Below are 23,948 nucleotides of genomic sequence, written 5' to 3' on the forward strand. Positions count from 1 at the left end.
GGGCGCTATAGTTTATTCTCAGACTCCTGACTTAATATTGGTTCTTGAAATCTTGTAAGCAGGCTTCCACAAGATTGTTGGCGTCTTTCTTAAAGAGTCTAACATATTTCATTTTCTAGGATTTCCATGACGCTTCCCTCGTGAATCAAACAAACCCTTTACCATTCGTCCTGCCCCTCGTCGCATACGTTCAGTTACTCCTACTGGGTATGAGTCTCACACATTTATCAACATTCTAGGATGGGTCGCACAAATGTTTTGTCAGCGGTGTTCTTTCTAGAGTGACTGCTTTCCTCCAGTATCTTACCAATGAACCAAAACCCTGCCACCTGCTTTACCTACTACTGAGCATATGTGATCCTCCCACTACATATCCCTTCAAATTGTTATATCCGTGTTATTTTATGAGTTGACTCATTTCAGTTGTGGACTTAGTGATATTTTAATGATAGTGAAGTGTACATTTTCACATTTATGAACATTTAAAGTAAGCTGTCAATCTTTGCACCGCATTGAAATTTTATGAAAAACTGACTTCGTATTAGTACACATTTTTCATGTAGTACTTCATTATAGATACCTGCATTGTCCGTAGAATGTCTGAGCTTATTGTTTCATTGTCTGTCAGGTCATTAATATACAACAAATTTAATGGTCCATTAGTTTAGCCACCATGTGGCCGTATTACCAGATATGACAAGGTCTACAATGGGCTTGCACTGCATCAGATGGTTAGTGAGCACTGTGACGGACTACTGAGAACGTCGCGTGCTAGTATAACGAACGTTACCAGTACTTGACATGAGTTTGAAAGGTGCATCATTGTGCGTCTGCATGTGGCCGGCTGGTCGGATAGTGTAATATATAGGCATGAGAGGCACACAAATTTGACAATGTTCCACTGCTGGGCTGAATGGGAAAGTGAGCGAAACCACGCGCATCGTCGGGGTTCTTGTCAGCCACGTCTGACCACACAAGGAGAGGTACCGTGTGTCAAGCACATTGTAACGCCTTCATATCAGAGACAGTATGCAGGTATAATCCTCCAATTACCTGCCTAATAATGTTGAGGTATTCCCTTGGTCAGCCTCGATCTCTCCTCAACAAAATATATGGCATCACGACCGGCGTCAGCTCCATCCCAGTATCAATATCCTGGATACTGAGGGCCGGAAACGATAATTGTGAGTCAGCTTACTTCAGGAGAGCGTAAAATAAATGTGTGACACTCTTCCCAACCGAACCAGTGGATGCACCCAAGCTGAGTAGCTGAAATATACAATGGAAAAGGGTCCAGCAGTGTTGTTTTACTGTCCGATTCATAGTCCATTTAACTCGAGTCTGTACTAACTGCAACAAAACTACATTACGTGAAGTCTTGAGTGCTCACAACACGGGATTTCAAATTTGTACCGTACTTCTAGATTTACAGAAGGCTTTCGACACCGTACCTCACAAGTTGCTTGTAATCAAATTGCGCGATTACGGAATATCGTTTCTATTATGCGACTCGATTAGTGATTTCCTGTCAGAGGAATCACATTTTGTAGTAACTGACGGAAAGTCATGGGGTAAAACAGAACTGATTTATGGCGTTCCCCAAGGAAGTGGTATAGGTCCTCTGCTGTTCCATATCTAAATAAACGATTTAAGAGACAATCTGAGCAGCAGTCTTAGGTTGTTTGCACGTGGCGCTGTCGTTTACCGTCTAGTAAAGTCATCAGAAGATCAAAACAGATTGCAGAGCGATTTAGAAAAGATATCTCTATGGAGCGAAAATCAGCAATTGACCCTAAATAATGAATTGTGTGAGGTCTAACACATGACTGCTAAAAAGGATCCGTTAAACTTCGATTACACGATAAATCAGTCAAATCTAATGGCCGTAAATTCAGCTAAATACTTAGGAATTACAATTACCAACAACATACATTGGAAAGAACAAATAAAAAATGTTGTGGGTACGGCGAACCAAAGACTGTGTTTCTTGTCAGAACATTTAGAAGATGCAGCAGCTGTACTAAAGAGACTACCTACACTACGCTTGTCCGTCGTCTTTTAGAGTATTCCTGCGCTGTGTGGGATGCTTACCAGATAGGGTTAACGGAGTACATCGAGAAAGTTCAAAGAAGGGCAACATGTTTTGTATTATCGAGAAATAGAGGAGAGAGTGTCACGGACATGATACAGGATTTGGGGTAGGCATCATTACAACGAAGACGTTTCTCATTGCGGCGGGATCTTCTCACGAAATTTCAGTCACCAATTTTCCCCTCCGAATGCGAAAATATTTTGTTGGCGCCGACATACATAGGGAAAAACAATCACCATAACAAAATAAGGGAAATCAGATCTTACCCGGAAAGATATAGGTGTTCGTTTTCTCCGCACGCTGTTCGAGAGTGTAATAATAGAGAATTATTTTGAAGGTGGTTCGATAAACCCTCTGCGAGGCTTTTAAGTGTGGTTTTCAGAGTGTCCATGTACTCGTACATGTAGATTTAGATGTTTCACCTTCGCTTTCCTAGGTGCTTAAACTTGTCAGGGAGCGTATTTTTTTTATTTATTCTTAAAAATCTTTCAATTTCGTCAATAGAGCAATTATGGAAAGCACTGAAAGAAAGTGGTACAACCAACCATTTTATAATAGTTATCAAAAGTTCATACTTATGGTGTTTCTAGAGTAAACATGCAAGATAGAATGTGTATCACCAATACTTTTTAATTTATTCATCAGCTCTATGTTTGAACAGTGAAATAGACAAGCATCTTTGGTTGTGTAGATTAACAATAATTGTTATATTTATAGTCTTCTATTTACCAATGATATTGTAGTCCTTGGTTAAACCGAACATTTTGTTGTACAAGCTCTTTGTTATAGCAAAAGTAACTGAAGGATCTCTGCTGGAAAAATAAAAGAAATTGCATTCCATGGCGAGGAACCAGTTTGGTCAAAAGCAATATTTCAGAATAAAACCCTATGACAGGTCTCGTAGTTTATCTGCCTGAGCTGTGATAGGTCTTATTTTCAAAGCAGAAGCATAGAGAAAAAACTCGGACGATGTCACCAGAATGTGGCACAATAATTAGGAACTTAGATTCTAAGACAAACACTGAAATTGTACACAACAATGGCCATCCTAATATTGAAGTACGGAAGTAAAACTTGGAAAACCACACAAAAGAAAAAACAACGTATATAAACATCTGAAACGAGATTCCTAATAAGGAAAACTCCCCATTGCATCCCCGTCAGATTTACTGGTAAGATGGCCCAATGGATTGCCTGGCAAACACTGAACACAGATCAAGCATAAAAACAGGAGGAAGGTGTGCTGAACTGTGAAAAAAAGCAAAATAAAAACAGTGAACGGCCCAAGAATAATAAGTGCAATGTAGCGCATGCTGTAAAACAAATAGCGTCGTGGATAAGTTACAGACAGAGGGTTATCTACCCTCTGTAATAAAAAACTGTGTGAATAGATCAACGATTAACTTGAACGGGTGTCATGGGAATTCCGCCCCGAACAACTGTAACGAACAATATGAAATCTAAGGGAAAAAAAAAGAAAACTTGGTTACGGTGTTGGATTGCAGAACGGTCGAGCTATGCTCAAACCTCCCTCGCGCCATTTTTTTTTTTCCACAACATTATGAGCTGTCCGTCCGATGGTTGAAATGTTTGTTCTCTTTCTGTAGTCTTGGCATGTGTCATACTATACATTAGGTGTAGAATATGAGTCATGTGGTAAGAATATGTTACCGTCGCAAGTAAATGTGAAAAATAGTGAGAGCAGGCGAGATACCACATAGACGTCTCACAGAAATGAAAACAATAAATAAACAGGTGTGAACTATGTAACAACAAAGGAATTCAAAAGTCAAAACTTCCAAAACGGGACGCAACTACAAAAACGTTAAAACCATATTTTTTGACAGAGCGTAGAGAAACTGTGTGATTGTGAAACTGTTGCGTTCATCAAGGAGGCAAATCTCACTCACTTACCAGTCGTACAAATTAGGTGCGTCCATAAGAGATTCCCATATTATGTCACATTTAATTTCACTAATGCCGTGTATGGCACACCAGACGTGTTTTCCGGTGGAGGATTCGTTTGACTTGTCGGCTTGTCGTTAAACGTTCGCGGTTCCCATTCGAAAAGCCATTTCCTTTCGTTTGCTAATTGAGTAGTAGTGCAGAATCAACTGTCATTATAGGTCCCTACCTTACACCTCGCTTATGCAAATGGACGTTACACCATGACACACACACACACACACACACACACACACACACACACACATTTGAATAAAGCGAACAGCGAAACAAAAAAAGAAAGACTGGCGCGAAAGGTTTGAACACGGCTCGCTTGTTTGGCAGTACAACACCGTAACCACTTATCCACGACGCCATTTGTCTTAACGGCTGCTCTGTATTGCAGTTCTTGTTCTTAGACCATTCACTGTTTCTATTTTGCTTTTTTTTTCACAGTTCAGTGCACCTTCTTCTGTTTTCAAGCTTCATCTGCGTTCAGCTTTTGACAGTTGTCCACTGGGATCTCTTCCCACTAAATCTGAGGAAGGAGAGGGGAGGAGGGGGGGGGGGAATGGGGAGTTTCCCTTGTAAGAAGGATTAATGGTTTAACAAGTCTTCAGTGACAGAGAAACAAATATATCAGAAGACAATTCCATACAACAGTAGTTGATATTATAACATCGAGTTACGGAGAAAAGATTTGGTACACGTGAGAAGGATGAAACATTACAGATTACTGTTCTAGTTAACTAACTACCAAGCTCAGTGGAAACGTAAAGTGAGAAGGACCGCGATTACGTTGTGCGGAACAGGAGTCAGACCTCATCCATAACTGCTGGTGTCGATGATGATTTTATACATATTGCTGATATACATGTAGGCCTTCCACTCAGAAACTAATGCAAACCTAGCTTTCTAATTAAGTATAACAAATATTATTCAATTATTTTACTTAATAATTGTTTTCAGAGAAATAATAATTTCCAGCTAATACCCTAATTGCACTGCTTAATAAGTACATTTCTCTACATACTGTCTTAACTATCTTATTAAGGTCACTGTCCCTTCTCCAGTTACTTCTTTCGTGTGCACAATAATTATTATTACTTCCTTATGCAATAATAATTATTGCGATAAAGTGAAGGCTTGTTATTTGGGGAGAAAAACAGAATATAGCCACCAAATAAACAGAAAAGAAGGAAGAATTGCACACATGTTTAATGAGTAAGGAGGATTCACTCAATTTCAATTGCATAATCAAAGTAGATACTGCGTGTCTGGATGCCCCTGAAAGAGGTGCTTTTAGTGTGTAACACCTTTTGCCATTGTCACCAACAGCGTAAGGCCAATTCTAAGGAATCCAGTGCAATGTTCCTCATTATTGAAGAATTTTGTACCAGTTTCGTTCTTGTACAAACTTGCAACAACAGTATGCCTGTTGTAACTCACAATAAGGAGGTTGGAGGAGTTATAGATGTTCTACAGATATGTGTATGTGTTGATTTTAATTGCTCTCGTTGTATCTTTTATTCGCCTGACTTTCCTTTGAGAGACATCACACTAAGTTTTAAAAATGCAGTAACGTTTCTAGGACTCACATTTTACTCGTAGCTTATACACAACAGGTCAAAATAAAATATCATTCAGGGCACTAAACGTATTCAGATCAAAATAAAATGTCATTCAGGGCACTAGACGTATTCAGATGTCATAGATATTGGAAAGAAGAGTTGTAAGACTGTCGTACGATCCCAGTTAAATTGTAAATGAATAGTGAACGGATCAGTGAAAACTACTTACACTCCTGGAAATTGAAATAAGAACACCGTGAATTCATTGTCCCAGGAAGGGGAAACTTTATTGACGCATTCCTGGGGTCAGATACATCACATGATCACACTGACAGAACCACAGGCACATGGACACAGGCAACAGAGCATGCACAATGTCGGCACTAGTACAGTGTATATCCACCTTTCGCAGCAATGCAGGCTGCTATTCTCCCATGGAGACGATCGTAGAGATGCTGGATGTAGTCCTGTGGAACGGCTTGCCATGCCATTTCCACCTGGCGCCTCAGTTGGACCAGCGTTCGTGCTGGACGTGCAGACCGCGTGAGACGACGCTTCATCCAGTCCCAAACATGCTCAATGGGGGACAGATCCGGAGATCTTGCTTGCCAGGGTAGTTGACTTACACCTTCTAGAGCACGTTGGGTGGCACGGGATACATGCGGACGTGCATTGTCCTGTTGGAACAGCAAGTTCCCTTGCCGGTCTAGGAATGGTAGAACGATGGGTTCGATGACGGTTTGGATGTACCGTGCACTATTCAGTGTCCCCTCGACGATCACCAGTGGTGTACGGCCAGTGTAGGAGATCGCTCCCCACACCATGATGCCGGGTGTTGGCCCTGTGTGCCTCGGTCGTATGCAGTCCTGATTGTGGCGCTCACCTGCACGGCGCCAAACACGCATACGACCATCATTGGCACCAAGGCAGAAGCGACTCTCATCGCTGAAGACGACACGTCTCCATTCGTCCCTCCATTCACGCCTGTCGCGACACCACTGGAGGCGGGCTGCACGATGTTGGGGCGTGAGCGGAAGACGGCCTAACGGTGTGCGGGACCGTAGCCCAGCTTCATGGAGACGGTTGCGAATGGTCCTCGCCGATACCCCAGGAGCAACAGTGTCCCTAATTTGCTGGGAAGTGGTGGTGCGGTCCCCTACGGCACTGCATAGGATCCTACTGTCTTGGCGTGCATCCGTGCGTCGCTGCGGTCCGGTCCCAGGTCGACGGGCACGTGCACCTTCCGCCGACCACTGGCGACAACATCGATGTACTGTGGAGACCTCACGCCCCACGTGTTGAGCAATTCGGCGGTACGTCCACCCGGCCTCCCGCATGCCCACTATACGCCCTCGCTCAAAGTCCGTCAACTGCACATACGGTTCACGTCCACGCTGTCGCGGCATGCTACCAGTGTTAAAGATTGTGATGGAGCTCCGTATGCCACGGCAAACTGGCTGACACTGACGGCGGCGGTGCACAAATGCTGCGCAGCTAGCGCCATTCGACGGCCAACACGCGGTTCCTGGTGTGTCCGCTGTGCCGTGCGTGTGATCATTGCTTGTACAGCCCTCTCGCAGTGTCCGGAGCAAGTATGGTGGGTCTGACACACCGGTGTCAATGTGTTCTTTTTTCCATTTCCAGGAGTGTATATCAGACAATCAAGTCTGTCCTAAAATGAGGGAGATTCGAAATAGAAACTAGGACTCTGATTCAACGTTTGATAACCTGGAAGCTTAAACCATTACCTATCGCCCACCTGTTGGTCAAATATTGGTGATGAAAATTCTTCCAGCCCCAGAATTCGAAACAACTATCTCCAGGTCACGAGACACTAAATTTGTTTCCGTTACTGACCTTGTCTACAGAGATGGGTAAAAGTGGAATGTAATTTTCTGGAACTGTTTCTTAACTCTTTCCACACCATTAAGATTTATCTTGCAAATCATCCATGGAACATGAAACTAACTAACTAACTAATCCAACTGCATTTCTCCTCCGTTAAGATTTCACAGAGGTGTCATCATCAATAGAGCGCTATTCCGGCCTTGATGAGAATGAGGAAGCTATCACCCCTGTCCTTGTAACCCCAGCAGTCTGCTGAATTAATTCTTCAAAAATCACTTTGGTAGGATAGAAAGTGTAGTGAAATTTGCAGCTCTGAAAGAAACTGCTATCAGAAATAAAGTTCACATGCAAACAGACTGTAAATAATTTACTTGCGATATTAATGACAGACCAGTCAGTCTGAATAAAAGTAAATTGTTTAACTCTTGATGAATTGCTTTTACTGAGAATCTACCCAAATCATCCAGAGAACTAAGCTTAACTAATGAGACAAATTCGGTACTGTACCACATCAAGTAATTGGACTGATGAAGTCGGTGACGACAAAGACTCGTACAAAATATTTCTAAATAAATTTTCCACAAGTAACCATGTACGTACATATCATATTAAACCATATGACAGAAAAGAGACCGACCACTTTTTTGCGGTGACAGTATGCACAGTTTTGCAATGAAGTTTTTGTACTAGTGATCAGTACTAAGGACGTTGAGAAATAAAACCGCTTCAGCTGTATAATCCTTTTACTGTCAGGCGTTTACTGTTTCACAGTACTTACAGCTGATCTTCAGGTGCAAATCTGTATATAAACAGAAAAGCAATCATGTAGAAAAATAAATAATCCCAAACCTAAGATGAAATCACAATGAAAAATGTACTCATTGGAGTCACATGATGATACACATAACATGTTACGGGAAGACCCAGCGTTCATAGTCAGTCCCATGCAATGCATTATCTGCAAAAAAAAGGCGTATATCCTAAAGGTAGTAAGATATGATGTAGAATGCTCCCACAAAACCTACGGAGAAGGGTAAAAAACAATGTCGGAAAATTTTACGTATGACTGCACGGATAAGAAGGAGACGCGAGAGGCACTCACCGAACGTTACATGTAGAGGGAACACCCACTATCCCAATTTTATCTAGGTGACAGTCCACCGGCAAAAAAAATTTTCCTCCATAATAGCAGTATGTCAAGGAAAATGGACTGCAGTGTAAGGGTTCCCATTAAAACCTAAAATAACAATCGGTACTATAACAAGCAGGCGTAATGTTTCGCTAGTAACCCAAATGAAAATTAAACTGAAAAAGGAAATACTGACGTGTAGTGCCAGAACTACAATAAGTTTCGTTGTAAGCAGACACGTACCTATCAGTTTTGTAGATTAGCGCCGATTTGTACTCAGCGAGGTGTCAAAAACGATAAAACTTCGATGTCATGTGTCCAGTTGCAAGACGAAAAAACTGGTAATGAAACACCGGCTGATAAAGCAGAGGTCGTATGTGTTGTATTTCGTCCTGAACTCAACTTGCTTGCTTTTACCTGACGTCATTCAGGTGCACATATGAGCTCCGATCTTAAGGATGACGAGCCTGGTATGAAAATTGTTACATATGCATGGCTTCTACATATGTCCTGGAGTATATTTTATGCAAAAATTCTTTGAATGGAAAGCCCCAGTAGATATCAGTATACACTTCGGGAGCAGTATGCACGTACTTCTGATGGCTGCAGATAGTGAAATATGCTTTCTTGATTTGCAGACAACATTTGATACTTTATCTCACTGTAAATTAATGAAACAATTATGTTCCTAATATGGAACATTGCTCAGACAAATAAATGGGTCCGCTACAGTTATTATTAATAGGAGCACTTCAGCGAACGGTGTTATCACATAATACAAAATCCTGTAACTCTAGAGGTAATTTTCTGACTATAGAGACAACGAGTGCTATGTAGTGCAACATATCGCAACAATGGCGCTTGCTTATCTGGCCCGGCAAGCCTTTATTACTTCATCCTTCTAATTTTATGTTGCAGCCCGAGATCCGATACGTGTCGTATTCTCGACAATACGCGCCTTCCATATTCAGGGTGGGCATGCCAACGCACGAGAGCGCTTAGTAAGTTCGAAAGGCAAAGCACGTTCCCTCACAGAAAAGCTTTGTCCCACAGGCGGCTGTGCTGCCACATTGTAATTTGGCACTGGTTCTCGTTACTTTTGAACATAATCAACGGGGTAGTCTAAGTATTTTTCTCATCGCTGCGCCAAGGCAAAAAATGACGTGGCCAGCAGCATACATAAAGAAGGCAAGTCGAAGTTGTAGTTGCGCTGGACAGTTAAATTCACTGTTCCTAGATTTCAGAAATGCTGTCGACAACGGTCCACATTTTGGTGTATGAAGATTAACCGATACATCGTCGGATGTATCCCAAGGTAGGGTACTAGGACCACTAATGTTCTCGATCTACATGAACGTTGAATAAGACGGTGTCAGCAGCCCTCTCACATTGTCCACTGACGACGCTGTTCTCTACACGAAAATACCGTCGGTAGATGATCGTCTGTAAATATAGAATAACTTGGACAAAATTTGCACTTTATGTAACGGACGGCAGCTCTCTCTATGTGTGGATAAATGCTATATAGCGCTCACGACAAGAACGCCGCTCACGACAAGAAGACGTGATAAAGAAGCCTGTAGCCTCCGATTATAAGTGGTAATTTTTGAAGTCTGTCAGACTGTTTAAATAATTAAGGGTTATGCCAAATATTGGTATTAGAGACGGTGTAGCGAAGACTTCAGTTTGTCGGAATGGGTTGGAAAAGTGCATTGCATCTGTAAAATAAACCTCATACACTAAGCTAGTGCGAACAATTTTGCAGTAGTGACTCAGTTTGTAGACTCTTCGTCACCAGTGAGCAGTTCGTTGGACTTGTTTTCTTTTTTTTCAGTGAGTACTACAACCTCTCAAAATATTCCACAAATTTTTGTAACATCCTGTATTTGGTAGAATCTTAGAATAATGTAAAAACAAAAAGTAGTAGTATTATCATAAATTTGTTGTATGTTCAGCTGTTGGATAATTAAAATTTTTTCTTTGGTCTTCTAGTTGCGACTGAAAAATGTAATTCATTTGCTAGGTGTCAGTGGCAAGTTCTTCACATCTGTTGACATTTAAAGGAATAAAATTCATATATAAGCAAAACTATAACGATAAAGTCTCTGGCGATACCACTTCGAAAATAAAACACACCAATAGTATGTAGCACGCTCATTCGTTTTTCAGTCACATGCATATGAATAATGACAAAAACTGGGGAGAACGTCACTACCCAAGAACTAATGAAGGCCCCTTTCTTTCGTGTCCTCGAACAAAGTTTGAACGCGACGGTAACTATTTTGTTCGCGTCACATAGACATGATTCCGAAGTAAAGCGAATACTTAAATAATTATGTTACACAGTCAATTTAATTGAAATCTCATAAAGGATTTCTGCGCATTCACCATGATCATAATCGGCTGTACACGGAAGTTACGTCAGCGTACCGCACATTCTGAGACGATGAACGCTATGAAATAAGTAGAGTTATGTCAAATAAATTGATAGTGCGGTAAAGAGTTTGCCTTAATTATTTAATCGAAATTAGTGCTACCATTTAAAACACTGTTTTGGTTGTCCTCTCTATACAAAAAAAAGTTGACAAATGTTTTAGGGCTCTAAGCACTATGGGACTTAACATCTGAGGTCATTAGTCCCCTAGACTTAGACCCACTTAAACCTAACTAACCTAAGGACATCACACACATCCATGCCCGAGGCAAGATTCGAACCAGCGACCGTAGCGGTCGTGCGCTTCCAGACTGAAGCGCCTAGAATCGCTCGACCACAGCGGCCAGCGTAAAGTCATTACTATCGTTATAATACAGTAAATTAACTAGACCATTACAAAATCATTATGATACCTCATTCATTTTGTCAGTTTTGTTTAATGCCGGATAAACTTGGGTTAATCATCTCTCCAGTACCAATACGAAAACCTAATAAGTGATTTTTCACAAATAACAAATGCTAAACTTTGGAGTTCAATTGACAGTTCATCGCAGGTCAAAGTGTGCTGTACTGAAGCCTAGCCCCTCGTAATAAAGTGAATGAAATTAATCATATAATATCTGTGCGCTTCATTGTTTTGATGGCGGGAATAAATAAATGACTGAGACCTCAATAATGTTTCACTTTATTCACACATATTTCAATTCGAAATTAAAATGTTTTGGGGACTCTCTTATAAAGACTATCGAAAATGACTACAACAACGCTTACAAAATGAAGAAAAATTTCACTCACAACAGTAATCAGTCTCTTAATACTCATGTCTCTGGACATACTCGGTGGAAGATGAGAGACATATAATTGCAGTTGCTTGCCGCAATTTACAGAGGAATATAATTCAACCACACTGACTGGTTAACTTGCTCATCAACATTTAAAGGTGTTCGTCGAGTGCCAAGATAATACTCACCACAAGTAAGTACGTGTGCTAACAGCTGGTCGATTTTACCACGACTTTTATATGCATTGGTATAATAAAATTTTAAATGGAAACGAAATTTGAATACTTCATCAACAATTCTCCTTTAACATAAGCAAGAAAGTATCTAAAACTAAAGAGTGTAAACCATTGCTGCTCACTATCAAAGAACGTGTCATATATTCACAGAAAATTCCGTCACAAAATTTAATTTTTAATGGAAATATTAGAAAAGCGTGAAGAAAAATACTTAGTGAAAAATTTGCAGTTTATATTATGGTATTAGCATCTATAGTCATTATTTCTGGGGCTTAGAATATGAGGGCTTCAAAGAAACATAAAAATAATGACTTCGTTACTGCAAAAGAAAATAGTAACATAAACGTATAAATCTAAAAAGGAAATGCAGCAGTTTTAAAGCAAAGAATAACCAAAAATAGCATCAGAATTTTAGTTGATGTTAAAAAGAGATGAATTTTATCATGAAGAAACGGTTAAAAACAAGCATTTCTGCCACTTAAAAGTTCAAAACAAAAATGATTTCGGCAAAGAATTAATTTAGATTGTGCTTCAGTTGGCGGTGAAAGCTGAATACTAGCTGAATAAAATATTATGCCTAACGAAATAACGGCAATGTAGATAGGAAAAAGTGTACTAAAATCGATGGGGAAAAGAAACACAAATGAAGAATTGCTAAAAATGATAGCTGAAAGACGATCACTTAACAAAAACGTTAATAAGTGAAACTTAAACTCCATGATACAAATAAATCGATTCAAAAACTTTATTCCGCAGAAACCAAAACCAAACTGTAGCAAAAAGTACCATTCAGATCTATTCAGAATCATGAACCCCCTTGATACAATATCACGAAGACGACAAACTTTCAATGAGTTAATTTAAAGCTATGTGATAGGCCCTTTAGAGACTTATGACCTAAGTTGACATAGAGATTCGTGTTGTGGACGTCAAGATTCTGAACAGGATTAGACTGTCAAACGGATTCCAATAGCTCAGACTCCGCAGAGTCTGATCTGGGAGGTACGAAATAAATTCTAAAAAATACTATTGTTGACAGCAAGTGAAAGGCTAAAGCCGATGCGATAGGAGTCAAAGCAGAAACTCGTACTGAACAAGGTTGTGGCAGGGGACAGATTGTCTCCTCTTCAAAATGGTTCAAATGGCTCTAAGCACTGTGGGACTTAACATCTGAGGTGATCAGTCCCCTAGACTTACAACTACTTAAACCTAACTAACCTAAGGACATCACACACATCCATGCCCGAGGCAGGATTCGAACCTGCGACCGTAGTAGCCACGTGGTTCCGGACTGAAGCGCCTAGAACGGCTCGGCCACCACGGCCGACTCCTCTTCAAAGGGACCTTCCCTGCATTCATCTATAGTGATTTGGGAAACTACAGAAAACATGAGTCAGTTGCCCTAACTATCTCATACTCGGTTAACAGTAGAAGACCTGTCACCAACATGACATTTCTAACAACTTCATGGGAGGAGATAAAATTCTTCCTCTGCCACAATATCGTTTCTAAGATGCTAACAGTTTCGGAGAATTAACTTTCGGTCTCAAGCCATAAGTCGAACAGAGTTACATTATTGAATCAATCCAACCATGAAGTAACTGAAAACAATTAAAATTAATACCACAAAAGCAAAACGTTTTTCATAAAATTATTATCCACTGTAATGTGGACAATACAACCAAGTGGAAAAGGAGAAGCTATCAGCCTTCAGTTTTATACATTATCTACTATTTCCACAGGTAAGGATAACCCATTTTGCAGCACTGCATTTGGTGTGCCATATTTTTTTTTCCAGATTGAATGCATAGTGCTTTTAGGTTGTTTCTCGTGATGTTAAGAAAGGTATTGCATGACGCCAAATCCTTGACTAAATTGGACAGCACTGGCAGTTTATTAGTTTTTCTATGTTCAGAGAGCGCTGATTCCTCGGCTGTGTGTTCAGTCAAAGAAAAGCCACTCCACTTGCTAATAAGAACTCTATTTGACTTTGCTTCTCTGCAGCACAATTTGTAGATCCTCTTGGGAATTTCTTCATGTAAAGAGCTAAACCTGTCATGGAGTTAATGAAGTTCTTATTAGCAACTGGAGCAGCTTTTCATTAACTGGCGATTTAGACACATTCGCACAATATTAGTTCATATGTGTATGTATGTTTTCTTTCCGCACCTATGTTTATTTGTCATAGTTGTCAAAGGATTTATTGTCTGGAAACGCTTCCAGATGCAGGAAGTTTTAGGTTTAGGCCATCGTTCATGGTAATTATTCTCGTCCGCAAGTGAGTATTTGAACGTGACTTGGTACACTTGATCTTTTAGGGGTTACCCTTTAGGCTTCATGCCTAGTCCATTTTCGTACACGTCCGTAGCTGAGTGGTCAGCGCGGCTGTTGTCATGCGGAGAACCGGACTTGATTCCCGGTACTACCAGGGATTTTTCCCAGGTGGAACGTGTTGCACTCAGCCTCCTGATGCCAGATAAGGAGAAAAGTTGACCGAGTAGTTGCGGCTCCAGGTCACGAACATTGACAACGGCTTGGAGAGCCATGTGCTGACTCCACACCCCTCCATACCGCATCCAATGATGCCACTGACAGAGGATGACACGGCAGTCGGTCAGCACCGATGGGCCCACCAGGACCTGTAGACGGAGCTTACGTTACGTTAGTCCGTCTTCATACTCAAGGATATTAAGCAACGTCTGCGTCGATGTGGTGCGTTTAAACGTGGTAACATAGCAAGTAATGTTTTGTAAGTAATTGTTGTTATACTGTGCGGTTAATTATAATGCTTGTGGAGATTGAAGGTTTAACTGAGACAGTTAATTGTTCTTCATAGTTGCCACGGCTAAAATAAATTGTACTCTACTAGCTTATTCCTTACTGGCTCTTGTAACTGTCCAGTTACAATATTAATTTCAGTAATGTAATTCTTTTTTAAAAATGCCACAAGGAGGATAATTAATCCTTCTCAAATAATAAACAAGATGGTTGAATATTTAGAGTAAGCTGCAAGTGCCAATGCTTATTATACAATTAATTTTACCTATCTCTTCGAACCCCAATACATTCTACGAAGGGACTTCAAAAAGTAAGTTATACTTTCTATGGCAGGCCAAATAACTTTTATTGAATGCTGCGCTACACTTCAAAGTGACACAGATACATGGCACTATTTTTCAACATCAACAAGTCTCTGTAACCAGCGATCGAAATGTTGTACCAATCGTTCAATTCCTCGAGGATAGAAATCCGCTCCTTGAACGTTGAAGAACCGCTACGTGAACGTCGTAATCGTTGAAAAATCCCATTCTTCCCAGATGTTATTTCAGCCTGCCAAAAATACGGAATTCGCATGGTGCAAGATATGGACTTCCCCATCAGCATTACCAATGCCTGTGCGGCCTTGCTCAAATTGTTTGCATCATTTAACTACGACTGGACGCGACATTGCATATATCGGCAGAAATTTCATGGTCACTCTGTGACCAAATTACACGTTTTCCCTACAGCTGTCACACTGTACAGCGTGCTTCTACTTTAGAGTACGTTTCCCTCTGGCGCACCATTTTACTCGCACACTCTAATGCACTGTTGCCAGTACCGCAGCAAAACTGTATCTGCAGGAAACCGGGAACACGTACTCTCTTCTGAAAATGTGCCACTCTTTTTGAGCAATGGTCGTACCGTGGGGCGACATGTGTAACTTCCTCTCTGATATCCCAACGTTGCATAATAGAGTTGCGTCGTATTAAACGAAATACAGTGAGTTATTTTAACTTATTGGAAATACGAGGAACGTTTTCCTTGGCCGACTTCGGTCGAAAACATGCAGAATTTCTTGTGACACATCGTGTAACATTCCCGCTTCAGCCCCTATAGCTTCATGAAGTTCCTATAGGTGGCGGCGCTATACGCAGCCTTCAAAATGGTGTCTGGAATGGCGGTGCGTTCCAAGCAGAAAACTTTCATTGAGTTTCTTTTGGCGGAAAAACGGAGAATCGCACATATACATAGGCGCTTTCAGAATGTCTACGGAGATCTGATAGAGAACAAAAGCACGGTGAGTTGTCGGGCGAGGTGTCTGTCATCGTCGCAACAAGGTCGTGAAAACCTGTCCGATCGTCCGCGTGTCGGCCGGCCGCTTACAGCTGACTATCACAATGTTGGAAACAGAAGGAACGACTTCCGCAAACGAGCTTCTCCTTCTCCATGACAACGCAAGGTCTCACACAAGTCTGAGTACCCAAGCGGAGATCACGAACTTCTCTGGACTGTTCTTCCTCATCCACCCTGCAGCCCGATCTCACATCCGACTTACGGCATACAAGCCTTCCTAGAAAGGTGGCACAAGGCCCACGCATTGAACGGAGATTATGTTGGAAAATAGGGTTTTTTGGGCCGAAGTGTGGGAAATAATACGTTTTATTGGAATTCTGAATAAAGCCAGCATGGTTTCAGAAAAAAATGTGTTGTATTACTTACTGAACGCCACTTGTAATTAAGAACGGGCGTATAGTCTGTTCCAGTTCAACATGTTCAGTTTTTCCTGCTTGCGGACGGCAGAAGTAAACCGGCCCACCATCTTCCTCCCAGCTTGGTGCTTAGTTGGCAATAGCCTCGTCGTCGCCGCACCTTAATTGCGCTGTATACATGTCACAGTATGTATAATATTTTTAGATCTTATAAAATTTGGGTACAAAAACTGCAAATGTTCGGTACTAAAAGTTACGAAAATTGCATCTATGTGAAATGCACAAGATATTAACAAGTCATTGAGAGGGGGGAGGGAGGGGGGCGAGATAAGCGACGTCCATAGCACAATATTACGAAAGAAAATTTCAGGCGGAAATAAATAACTGAATGCTGTAACGAATTCGCGGTGATCGTATGGGGTGTACTGACAATCTAGAATAATTGTGAAATGGATAAAAGCTCCGTGAGTTCTGATCCTCTGAGACAGAAAGGGGGTAGTTTTGTGGAAATATCCACGTTTACATCTTCACTCCGCGAATCATTATAAAGTATGTGGTAGGCGCTACTTTTTGTTGTACCACGGATCAAGGTTTCCTTCCGTTCCATTCGCGGATCGAGCGAGGGAATAGTGATTGCCTGAATAGCTCTTGGCTAGTTGTTATTAACTTATATCTAATTTTAAACGTTGTGGGAATGTTCTTGTAGAAGATATATACATTAGGATAAAGGAGACTAGTCATTGGAAAGCAGAAGCGTTAAGTTACCGATAGGCACCCACAAAAAAGGAAAACTTGCTAGCTTTCGGAGTTGTCCTTTGACGAGTTAGAGTACACACACACACACACACACACACACACACACACACACACACACACATACAGAAGCCTATGCTCCTACATGGTGACGGCTGCCGCGTGTGCGAGTGTCAGTTTGTCTGTGTCTTTGACTAACTCGTCAAAGGAGAACTCAGAAACCTACCAAGTTTTCCTTCTTTTGTGTGTGTCTATCGACAACTCAACGATTCTGCTTTTCGTGGATGGTCTCCTTCAAACCTAAAGTATTTATATCTAATTTTATCCACACGAGCTCTGAGGGGTTGATACATAAGAGGATAAAGAACGTTAGTAGTTACTGTACTGAAATGCGGTTCCTGAAGTTTTCCAGACAGTTTCTTACGAGATATTGGCGGGCGTCCACCAGCCAACATTTTGCAACGTTTCTGTTCCACTCTCTCTCCGTTACTCACACAAGGCAGAAACCGTTTCTTCCGCTCTTCTTTGTTTTCGCTCACCGCCCTTCTTTGTTTTCGCTCGGTATCTGCTGTTAGTATGATCTGATATGGGTCCCTTGTACTTGGAAAATATTCAAGTATGGATCGTACCCTAAAGAAGCCTGTTATTTACTTTACTGAGCCTATCTGGTCGTTCAGTTTCGTATCTCTACACACAGTTACTCCGCTATATTTGTCTCACATGACTGACTCTAGATGTGGCTCATTAACCATAAAGTCGAATGGTACCAAGTATTTACGTCTCGACAAGTACACAACTTTTCATATTTCTTTATTAATAGCCAGAAGGTAGTCTTTGCTCGAGGATGATATTTTGTCGAGGATAATCTCAACGTAACTGCAGTTTTTACCGGTAAGAGTTTCATCATACGCAGCTGCACCGTATGCAAAAGTCCCCAGATTACAACTGATCTCGTCTGCTAAGATGTTAATGTATAACATAAACAACTTCGGTCCTTTTACACCACTCCCCCCTTCCCATCAGGACACGACAATTTACTTGAATGTCTGCAGATGAGCCTTCATCGAATATAACGTGCTGTGTCCTGCCTGTTGGGAAACTTTTCGGTCGCAAACCTGTGTAGATATCCTATAGGAACAAACCTTCTCTGAAGACGTTGATGTGGCACCAGAAGAAAAGGTTCTCAAAAGTCTAGTAACAACGAATCAGTTTGGTTTCCTCTGTCCATGGCATTGAGAGTGGTACGTTGAGTTACGTACTATCTATGGTCTCGAAACCCACATTGAATTTCAAGAAGAAAGCTATTTTTTCCCAAACAGATCATAACGTTTGTAGTCAGAATATGTTCTAGTATTCTGCTAGCGCCCTTATTCGATGGAACAGTATCATTTCATTTTTTTTATAGATGTGACTTGTGCTCTTTTCTAATAATGGGTAACTTTTCTCCGCTCAAGGGATCTGTTACAAATTATGAACAAGAGTGGTTTTCTCTTCTGAAGGAGCATTTGAAGACATAATTTAATGTTTTGGCTTTTCATTTGCTATTCTCTATTTCGGTTCCTACCTCGTCCGTAAGTGTCTGGACACAGATTTTCATTTCACCTATAACGTAAACGTATGATCTAATTTTTTGGCGGTTTTGAGAGAGATCCGATAACAACATTTTCTACGGCAGCTATTGAAGGCTACATCCCTTCAGCAGCAGAGCGTATTTCAATTAACATCATGAATTGGCTTATTGTACAATTGGTGCTGTTCCTTAAGACGTTTCCTAATGCTGTCCGTATATTAATCGTCTTCCGAACAAGCAACATACAGGAGAAAATCCAGTTTGCGAATCGCAGTTATAGATCATTCGATCTATAATTGTGGCTGTGTAGGAATGTTAAGCACTGCGTGTGTGTGTGTGTGTGTGTGTGTGTGTGTGTGTGTGTCCAACCATGAACTACCAAATTGATGGTTGGAGACACAACATTGTTGTTACGAGTAGTCTGCGAAAACCAGTTCATAGAAGTTGGCCACTGACGAATCGTGTATACGATTGGTGTTAACCCTCTCAGCGTCAATTAAGGCCTGAAGATCGTGTTCTGAAGCACCGAAACTGGTAGCCAGATAATAAATACCATCGCAAGGACGGCTGTAGGTGTTCCATTTTATTACATAAGTGAACGGCCAAAGTCCCTCAAACCTCCAATCAGAAGGATGGACATACAAAAATATCTACATTTTACGGGGCGATTATTATAACCACGAAAGGTGACACTACCATCGTTTATGTATATCATAAACTGAGAGCCAATGTTCTTCGGTAGGTATGCGAAACTACGTAAACAAAACTTCATTTGATTATTCTATAAATGTCATAGTTTCTGACATCCACACTTTCAAAATATTACCACCCATTTCGGTTCCCGAGAGAGTTGGCGCAGTGGTTAACACGCTGGACTCGCATTCGGAAAGGCGACGGTTAAAATCCCCGTCCGATCATTCAGATCGAAGTCTTTAGTAAATAGCTCCAGCAAATGCCGCTATGGTTCTTTTCAGAATGCCACGGCCGATTTCCTTGCCCATCCTTTCATAATCCGAGTTTGTGCTCCGTCTCCAATGATCGCGCTGTCGACGGGGCATTAAAACTCTAACCTTCCTTCTTTCCATCTTCCGGTCTGTTGGCAGACTTAACGCAGGCATTCTTTACTTTGGTAACAGGACATGTCCCACCACTAATGTCGTTAGATTTTTCGCGATAATCTCAGACTTCCTTGTGTTCTCTCTTTTTTGTCACACCTTATGTTCAATGCTCAATTTAGTTTAGAAAGGGAATATTTCAGGGATTATTGCCAAGAGGGCTGGTTTTAATAAATCCGTTCCTACTTCAAACTCATCTTCCTGAATACCTCAGCTTCTTGCCTAATCGCCCTGTATTTACAGAGTACGCCATTGAAACAGAGATAGTTCATCTAGCATTTGGAAGGTACAAGTTTTTTCAGGCCATGGGTCTGCATGAAAGGAAAGCCACTACTTACAGAAGTTTTCTCGTATCTGCATTTCCTTCCTAAACACTTTTCATCTGCAGAAACGTGAAGTGGATTCTCCGAACTGTGGTACAGAGCTGGTGTTTCTAAGCGCTGCCCGTATTTTTGGATAGAGGCCGGGTGGTCTGATGGGGAAGTGGGATCAGTCAACCGGTAAATCTCCCCTTTGTGCGCAAACGCTGCCCGCGGAATGAATGCATTCACTCCCGGCAGCGCTAAAATACTTCCACAACATCATGAATTTAAAAAATTGCATTTTTTACTTTTGTGTACCGCCGATTGAGAAAGTGAGTCACGTTAAAAGTTCTGTGATTCAATTTCGTTGTATTATTCAGAATGTACAACCAATAACTAAATTATTTTAAATATGTTTCTATAAAAAAGCATAACATAGAAATATTCTGAAAGTGAACTTTCGCATAATGTGCTTATTTTGCTTTTATCGATTGAGCTGGTGCAGCTATCAAAAACACTGGACTCGTGTGCGGAATGAATGAGATTCCAACGATTTTCAGCTGCTTATGAAATAATTTCAGGCGAATGCTGCAACGTTTTCCTCAAAACAGCACGCGGGGCAGTCGCTTTCCCTGTCCCGTCTGCACTTATAGGGTGACTACTATAGAACTATACGAAATAAAATCGTCATAACTTCTGAACGGTTTGCGTTAGGACGTTCAAACTGCACGGTTGGCCGCAGGACATGGTGGGAATTAGTATGCGCTGTACGGTTTGGTTTAGCGACGAAGCTCACTTTCATTTGGATGGGTACATCAATAAGCAAGACTGGCGCATTTGGGGGACTGAGAATCCGTATTTCGCTAACGAGAGGTCTCTTCATCCTCAGCAGGTAACTGTGCGGTGTGCAATGTCCAGTCAGGGAATAATCGGTGCGCTATTCCTAGATGGCAGGGTCACTACTGGATGGTACGTGAAGATTATCCAGAGTGACACTGATTTCGATAAGATGTGGTTCATACAAGACGGAGCTCTACCCAATCGAAGCAGGAGAGTGTTTAATGTCCTGGAGAATCACTTTTGGGACCGAATTCTGGCTCTGGGGTACCCAGGGGCCACTAGCATAGGCCTCGATTGGCCACCATATTTTCCGGATCTGATCACCTGCGACTCCCTTTTGTGGGGCTATATTAAAGACAAGGTGTGCAACAATTACCCCAAAACCATTGCTGAGCTGAAAACAGCCATTCAGGAGCTCATCGACAGAATCGATGTTCCGACACTTCAGCGGGTCATGCAGAATTTCGCTATTCGTCTGCGCCACATCTTCACCAATGATGGCAGGCGTATCGACCATGTCATACCCTAAATTAGAATATCTGTAGTGCCGTTTACAATTTGAATAAAGTACGCGCACGCTGTAACTTGTAACTAACTCACATTTCTTTTTTCATATAGTTCAGTAATTGTCACCCTGTATTATCCCTCCCTGACGCTGCAAGACGTTCTGCATTAACATTTCGTTCTTTCTTTTCATCCTCCACTTACCTAAGACTGTTTCTACAACTCAGTAGCAAAAATAATCAAATGAATTGACGCATGGACAGTAAACAAAAGGAAATGAATTTAAGTAAATACGGAGCACTTACGAAGGCGTGCTGGACAGTAATGCCGCTGAATTTTTTTATGTGAGGCTCTTAATGCTCTATAAATGAAACAAATGTTATTGAAATTTTACATTGCAAATTTGCAGCCCACTGTCGATAGAGGGCTCCGAATTGCACCGTGTAACATTGAGGTGAGTGCGTGAGAAACAGAGTGCTGTAATCGAGTTTCGAATTCGAAGACTTCGTCCATACATGGAGCACCTTCTACTTCAGCATGACAATGCGAGACCTCACACGGCCACTGCGACATCTGCATCAATCCGATGCCTTGGGTTCGCTGTCATCGATCATCCTGCCATATATTCCCGACTTGGCTACATTCAATTTTCATGTGTTTCCAAAAGTTAAAGAACATCTTCGAGGATTTCGTTTTGATAGTGATGAAGCAGTGTAAGTAAAGATGAGGTTGTGATTCCGTCAACAACGTCCAAGATTCTACAGTGACGGTATCAACAAACTGGCCTCTCGTTGGGAGAAATGTGTTCGTCACCGGGGTAACTATGTTGAAAACAAATATGTAGACGTGAAGAATAAGGATGTCGAATGGTAATAACGTTTGTGTTATTTAGAAAGCTTTAAAAGTTTTCACACAAAAGTTCGGATGCTTTGCTTTTCAGCACGCCGTAGTAATACTACTTATAAATGGAAAACACGATTCTCTTACCATATCGTAAGGCTAAAAGCATTTGGACATAGTCATTGTGAATACTGATATCGTCATGCGATGAATCTTCGTGCTAACATGTAGACTAAACATTGCCTTCGTGAAATAATAATAATATGCGTTGCGTAAAATAAAGAAAAACCATGATTATTCGTCCAAATCGCTGGCATAAAATATTACAGATAGTATCTTTTCATCAGTGTTTCTTGACTTTTGAGGCTGTTTAAGCAGACATTGTTGAGCTAAAGATAACTATAGTTGCACACATTCATAGAGAGAGCTTCGAAATTCGGATCTTTTTTATATTTCAGTGTTAGTCGAAGTGAATTGTCTTGTTAGTAAAAAAGTATAGTGAAGTTAAAAAAACTCAGATTTCATAATAATGAAAAAGTGAAACAATTGTTTCGGTTCTGTCAATTAAAGCTCATGAATAAAGAGTATCCCGTCTTCGCGCTTCCGTAACAGTTGCAGTTCGTGCAATCAGGCCAAAGGAGAAATGTGTAACACTTAGCAGTTCATATTATTCCCCTCTCTGGAGAAGAACACGAAAGAATGAGAAACAAGGACGCCCTAGACATTTTCCTTCACAGGTGCTGCCAACTCGTCATCGTCGATTTCATTCAAATCTATGATATATGCGGGTCTTGGACAGAAATGAAAGTGACAGAAGCGGTAGCTTCTGATGGCCAAGAGTGTAGAAAAAATGAACTTTTGGCGCGGGTCATGCGAGACATGGGACATTTATATTTGTTGCGTTGTTTACGTGCAGCGGTTGGTGCAGCGGGAGACCGATAATCCGAGGGTCGTGGAGCCGAATTCCGATGCGGAAACATTTTTATTTTAAAATTTTGCGATACTTATACAGTAAATAAACCCTAATTATCCTCAGTATATTGTGTTTATTAATATTTTTATCACAGGACTGAAAAGCATAGGCAAAGGAAAATTTGGGATTGTAAATCAATTTCCAGGAAGGTACGTGAGCTTCGTATATAAAATTAGATTCTTTTATTGTTTTACAGTTGATGATTCACAGCCGGCCGCGGTGGTCTAGCGGTTCTAGCCGCTCAGTCCGGAACCGCGGGACTGCTACGGTCGCAGGTTCGAATCCTGCCTCGGGCATGGATGTGTGTGATGTCCTTAGGTTAGTTAGGTTTAATTAGTTCTAAGTTCTAGGCGACTGATGACCTCAGAAGTTAAGTCGCATAGTGCTCAGAGCCATTTTTTTTTTTTGATGATATACATGTCGTGGGGGGATATTCGTCGTAAGAACCGGGGATCACATAGTTCGCGTGCAGCTGCGAAGAACTAGTCGAAGGTCAAATTGAAACTAACGGAATACGAAGTCCTGTGCGCTTTAATTACAATG

Source organism: Schistocerca serialis, chromosome 3, assembly GCF_023864345.2.
Source record: "Schistocerca serialis cubense isolate TAMUIC-IGC-003099 chromosome 3, iqSchSeri2.2, whole genome shotgun sequence".
Classification (NCBI taxonomy): domain Eukaryota; kingdom Metazoa; phylum Arthropoda; class Insecta; order Orthoptera; family Acrididae; genus Schistocerca; species Schistocerca serialis.